General features: G+C 37.2%; 1 pseudogene; it reads right to left on the bottom strand.

Annotated features, from left to right (window-relative positions):
- On the bottom strand, positions 5,301 to 5,937 carry LOC107612093 (annotated as a pseudogene).

The raw sequence follows: 6,259 nt of genomic DNA, 5'->3' as shown, positions 1-6,259 counted from the left end.
GTGCAATTAATCAAAGAAATTTTTTAAGAAAAAAGAAAAATCCTAAAAGTTTTTAAATCCCCTGCACTATTGGAAACACTACCTTTGAAAGAACATTGTGTGATTTAGGGGCAAGTATCAATTTGATGCCTCTTTCTATGATGAAGAATCTACAAATCCAAGAGGTGAAATTCACAAGAATAGCTCTCTAATTGGCAGACAAGTCAATAAGGCAACCACATGGGGTGGTTGAGAATGTTTTGGTTAAGGTGAAAAAGTTTTTTCTCCTAGAAATTTCATAGCTCTTGCATGGAGGAGGATGAAACTTCTTCCATCGTTCTAGGGAGACATTTTCTAGCTACTGGTAGAGTCTTGATTGATGTTAAAAATGGTGAATTAATGTTAAGGGTGCATGATGAGCACTTAGTCTTTCATGTTTTTAAGACCATGCATCATTCAAGTGATCAAGAGGATTGCAAGAAGGTTGAAGTCAGGGATCCAAACTTGAAGGAAGCACCTAATAAATCGCCTAAAAAAATTCCACCTCCATGTCTAAAAGGAAAAGAAGAAATAGAAGTGGTGCAGTAAGTTGAAGGCACCAAAGGAGTTTACAAAACTTTGCAACTTAAGTCACCCTTTATGGCAATTAATGAGACATCCCCTGACATGAAGTCTAAGTTTAGTGTTGGGTATGCACTACTATCTAAGGGGAAAGAGAAGACTATGAAAAGGCCTAGGGAGTGGAGAAACAAGAAGATCTCTACAAGCAAATTTTCACCAGGGGATAGAGTGATGCTAACTTATCACCCATTAGAGCCATCTTCAAAGTGATCTGGCCATTACACAGTAAACAAGATTCTTTTTCTTAGGCATGTTGAGATCATCAAAGAAGACAATGGGAGAAAATTCACAATGAGAGGGAAAAAGTTGAAGCACTATGATCCACCTCCACCTTAGTAAGAACCAACTGTCAAACTAGTGACGTTAAAGAAGCGCTTGTTGGGAGGTAACCCAACGTTAGGTAATCTTTTTTTTTGCTTCATGTTGCATGTGTTTCATGGATTAAGTTTGGTGTTGCTACACCAATATGCTGCTTGCTTTTTACTGGGTATTTGACTCTGCCTCTCATTGATTGTGTCACACTAAGTTTAGTGTTCTCACATCAAGTTTGGTATTGCAACACTTCACCCATGCAAGGTCCACCCCCCATGTCAATACATTAGCAACATGTTTATTTTTCTTTATTTTGTCTTTACTTTCATTTTGTTTTTAATTTTGTTTGTTTTATTTAAATTAACCTTTGCATCACTTAATTGCTTTCACTAGATAATCATGTTTATTCCTATTTCTATCAGCACTATTTATTTTTGTTGCTTGAGAACAAGCAACCATTCTAAGTTTGGTGTTGGAGGCTATGCTCTACATAGCCTAAGAGAAGATGAACGCAACAATGATGATTAAGGTAGTGTCATTTCTTTTAGTTTTTCATCCTTCATTTTTTTTGTTCTTTCTATTCTGTTTTCATATTTTCTTGTTTCCTATCTTGTCCTCTGAACTCACTACTTGTAACATCCTCCTAAGCACTCTAATCACATGAAAAAGATTTGTTCAGAGGGAAGAGAGTTGAATTTGATAAATAAAGTCCTCTTATGAAAAGTGGTGGTACATTACGTGTGATTATCATGGATTGAGCTAAAAGGTTACTGATCTTGTATGAAATGGAAGAATGATCCTTTATGAGCAAGAGCCCTAGAGAAGTATCATGAGACCTCTCAAAAAACAAAAATATCCTTGAATGGAAAAAGAAAAAAAAAAGAAAGAGAGAAAAGAAATAATAGAGAAAAGAATAGAGAAAAAAAATCAAAGAAATCAAGATAAAGATCAAGGTTGCAAAGCTCTGAGCATCAATGGTTAAAGAACCTAGTTATGTGTTTGTGATGTTGTTTGTCGAAGGATATGACTCGGGTGATTAGATCCAAAGAGTGCCTCATCACCCGATAATTTGGGCCAACTAATCCAGAATTATCGATCGAAAATCCATAATAAAGAGTTTCATTGAGACAACACATTTAGAAGTCCAAAGAGACTCTAGACATCGATGTTTGGGAATTTAAAGTCTTTAACTATATGCTTATGGTACAAGCGTATCAAGGAGTGGCTTGGGTAATTAAATATGAGGGATGCTTTATCACCCGGTAACTTGGACTAACTAGCCTGGGATTATCGATCAGAAGCCCACAATCAAGAATCGCCTTAAAAAAAGAAGCATTTAGAGTTGTCAACCGAAAAAACTCTCTGTTATAAATAAAGGATTCAAGGATCAATCAAAGCTCGAAAGAAGAGTCTTGTAATATTATCCAAACCTTAACTCGCAGTGATACTTCACTCCCAAGAATACAAGATTCATTGAGAAGGAAGAAAATTAATGATATTCACATGGTTTGATAAACCCCACTCCTAGGAGGGACATGAGCTTCAAGAATGATTCAATCCCCCTTCATCTCTAATATAATTATTTTCTTTTCTTTTCTTTTGCTTGAGGACAAGCATATTATTAAGTTTGGTATTGTGATACATTTGCATCATTAGTATTTTTTCTTTATAATTTCATTCAATAAGCTAAGAATTCTTGTTAGATAAGCAATAATGAGCATTACTTTGAGTTATTTGAATTTATTTGGTACATGAGAAATTGGAAGATAATTGGCAAAGACCAAGAAAAAAGAGGCTAGGATTCATCATGAACAAGAAGCACGTAAAGAGGAACCAAATAGAGAACTCCATCGACAAACAATTGAGGACACATAATGGCTGTGGGATGTGAAAGACAATGTGTGCCACGGCTAAGGAGAAATAGAGAGCAAATGGTTGAATTATAGTTCAGCCGTGGAACGTGTAGGCCTAGCCGTGCAACGACAAAGAGGGTGTCGTGGGTACGCATGCCATGCGCGTACACACAACCGGCATTATAAGGAAATTCATGCGTAGGCATCTAGCATGCAAACGCACAATAACACCAGCGGTGGGACGTGGGGGGCACAACCGTCGAACGTGGGCTATGAAAAGAGAGGGTCATGCGTACGAATTGAGCATGTGTATGCACGACCAGTGCAAAAAGAGACATCATGTGTACGCATCTAGTATGCGTATGTATGACAACAAAGCCATGCAACATGAGAGAAAGGTCGTGCAACGCAAGCAGAGCAAACAGAGAGCAATTGAGGCCAAAATTCCTGGCCGTGAGACATGTATGGGAACCCAGGCATGGCATAGCTGGAGCAAGACAGAGAGCAAATTGGACCAATGTTAAGCTTCACGTATAACGTGAAGAAAACAAAAAAATTCAAATAACTTGAGTGATTTACTCAAAGCTCAACATAAGCCCATGAATTATAGCATTGATTGAGAATCATGAGGAGAAAGATCTAAAGCTTGACTTGAGAAACAAAAAAGATCTAAATCTTGACTTGAGAAGAAAAATATTAATTAGTTAGATTTGATTTTGTTTTAAGTTGATTCTATTTTAAGTTTTGAATTTGAATTTAAAATTTGGTTTAGGGTTAGTATATAAAGGAGAGGACACATATAACACCCCGATTCTCCATAGAGTTATTCACAAAAGAATTTGTGATGAGAAAATTCGATAAATATCTAAGAATCACCTCATCATTAAAAAATAAGGCGGATTTAGACTTGATAAGTGAAAGAAAAGATATACCGTGAGATATAAAAACGTGTCCTAAGCCAAAAATCGCATCGAGTATGATGAATTTGACCGTCGAGTTAAAATCATCTATAGAATCTTCACTACTAGATTTTTTTGACTGAATTAGCTTAGTAGAATATTCTAAATTTAATTCAGAGTCGAGATACTCTCTGCTACTGATTTCTCAGTTGCCGGTTGTTTAAACTGATACAGTTTGAAAACGGCAATCTTACGGTTTAATTATTGAACCGTTTTCTTTTCTCTCTTTGAAAATTTGGCCAAAGCTTCAAAGAAAAAATCTTCAATCTAAATTTATGAAGCCAATAGAAGGATTATCTAGAAGAAAAATAAAGAATCGAAATACCTAGCTTAATTAAAATCTAACCGAACTTAAACCGAACCGATTTTTCCTTAACCAAACTATTCTCTCAAGATTAGCCACATAAACACAATTAAACCACTCCCTCTATTCTCTCTTTGCTGGCCAAACCTCCGTCACAACTTGGCCAAGAGTGATGACTCATTAGGAAGCATTTAATGAAGAAACACATGCCATTAAACAAGTGTCATTCTTCCTTGATTTGGTGGCAACATACCACACCATTCACCACACTATAAATAGACATTCTCACCCTCATTTTTGAAGCTTTAACAAGAGAACAAGAGAGGGAGGATAATTTTAGATATTAAAATTTAGAGAAAAGGACAAATATGTCCCTGACCTTTTATCCCGTGGACATTTTCGTCCCTGACCATTAGAAAGTACTTTTAAGTCTCTGACGTCCTTAAAATTAGGACGGATCAGTCCCTCCATCAAAAAGCCACCATCAGACTCAACAGAAAAGTCTGATGTAGCTCCCCTGCTGCTTACCTGGCATGACGGCTGCCCACGTGGCACGTTAGGGAGATGGAGCATTTGGAAAGTGGACAAATAAATCCCTGGCGCTGAGAACGACGTCGTTTAGATTGCTGCCCTAATCCTGAAATTCGTTTGGGTTCTTTGTTTAGGCTGATGGCTGGTGGTGAGGAGAAGAGTTCCATGTATGTTAACAATGGCTACGAAGGAGGCATCATCAACCTCAAGAAGACAGGAAAATAACCATCTGGAAAGAAGCCAGCTGCAAAGAAGACAGAAAAATTGAAAAATTACAATTGATAAATACTTCAAGGAAAATTTTTCTAACGGTATTAAAATCTCCAATAGTATCATAGTATGTTGACAATTAGTACTGACAAAAAATAGTTGGTTCAACTCGCATAAATAATAAACCAAAATCACCAAATACATGAGACAACATTTTAAAAAAAAAAGTGCAATATATATATATATATACTTATGGAACTAGGAGTCTAGGAGTAAGCACCCTATCCATCAAGCTTTGTTACAGCAATACAAGTAACTAAGGCAAATTAACTTCAACTTCGAAGAGAAGCAAAGTTTATGCCAAGAATAAAGATTCAATTAATGCACGAATTTCCTTAGAAGCAAAACTGTAAATAATAAACAAGCTTAAAATATCCGATAAGAAAAAAACATAGACAAAAAGTGAAATAAAAATATACTGTACATCAATTTGTGACTTAGGCCTTTGAGAACTGAGAATGGGGCTGCATCCGATTCTATTGGTCCAATTCTTTTTCATACAAACAATGGAAAGCAAGATATACAAAGTGCAATGTGCATCACTCCAGAACAGCAAGTTCTTGGTCAACCCTCCAGTAATTTGCATCACTGAATTCCTTCATACCAGGATTGCCTTCTTCAGAATTTTCCTTCTCTGGCACTTTTGGGACTATGTTCCTTTTCAAAGGTCCTGCTTCCCCAACTATCCCTTCTTTAAGAGCCTGTTCCATTGCCTTTTCAGTACCTTCTAATTCTACACCTACAAATTCAACATCCTCTTCAAATAGAGAGGGTACCGCAACTGATTTTGGACTACCCCCTCCCTAAAATCTCTACTTGATGGTGATCCATTTGATGGGCTTCATTCGCCTTTTGTAGGAGAACTTACATTAGGGCTGCCTACTTGAGGCTTAGTAGAACCATCTGACTCGTCATGATCCACAAAGGGGTTTGTGCTTGAGGCAGGTTCTCCCCATCCCACCCAATCAGGTAAAGGCCTGTCCCCAAATAAGTCTTCATTCTCAGGTGCATCAAACCTAAAGAATTCCATATCGTTTGAACCGCTTGCTTTCACACTTTCGAAGTCTAAAACATCCCCATTCATGGCATTGCTACCAGTTAAACCACTAAAAAAATTTGCAATGACCTTCCTTTTCCTGTCAAAATTCCCAAAATCAGATACTATCTGCAACCGTCTCACATCAAACCAAAGCCAAAATTCTTTAACTTACCTTATAGAATGGACAACCCAAGAAGATTCTGTTAGGGTTTCTAACGGTCTTCGACATAAAACATTATTGCATAGACTCCGCAGAAACACATCGGGGCGACGACATCATTTCCATCTCCAACATGAAGTGCAAATGGAACTGAGCTTGAAGCAGACTTTTCTTGTCTAACTCCACTTACGCTTCTTCTTGAGGTTGATGATGCCCCCTTCGTAGCCATTG

Source organism: Arachis ipaensis, chromosome B08 (assembly GCF_000816755.2).
Source record: "Arachis ipaensis cultivar K30076 chromosome B08, Araip1.1, whole genome shotgun sequence".
NCBI classification, from domain to species: Eukaryota; Viridiplantae; Streptophyta; class Magnoliopsida; order Fabales; family Fabaceae; genus Arachis; species Arachis ipaensis.
Note: the sequence above shows the minus strand (reverse complement) of the source record. Positions and strands in the feature narration are given on the sequence as shown.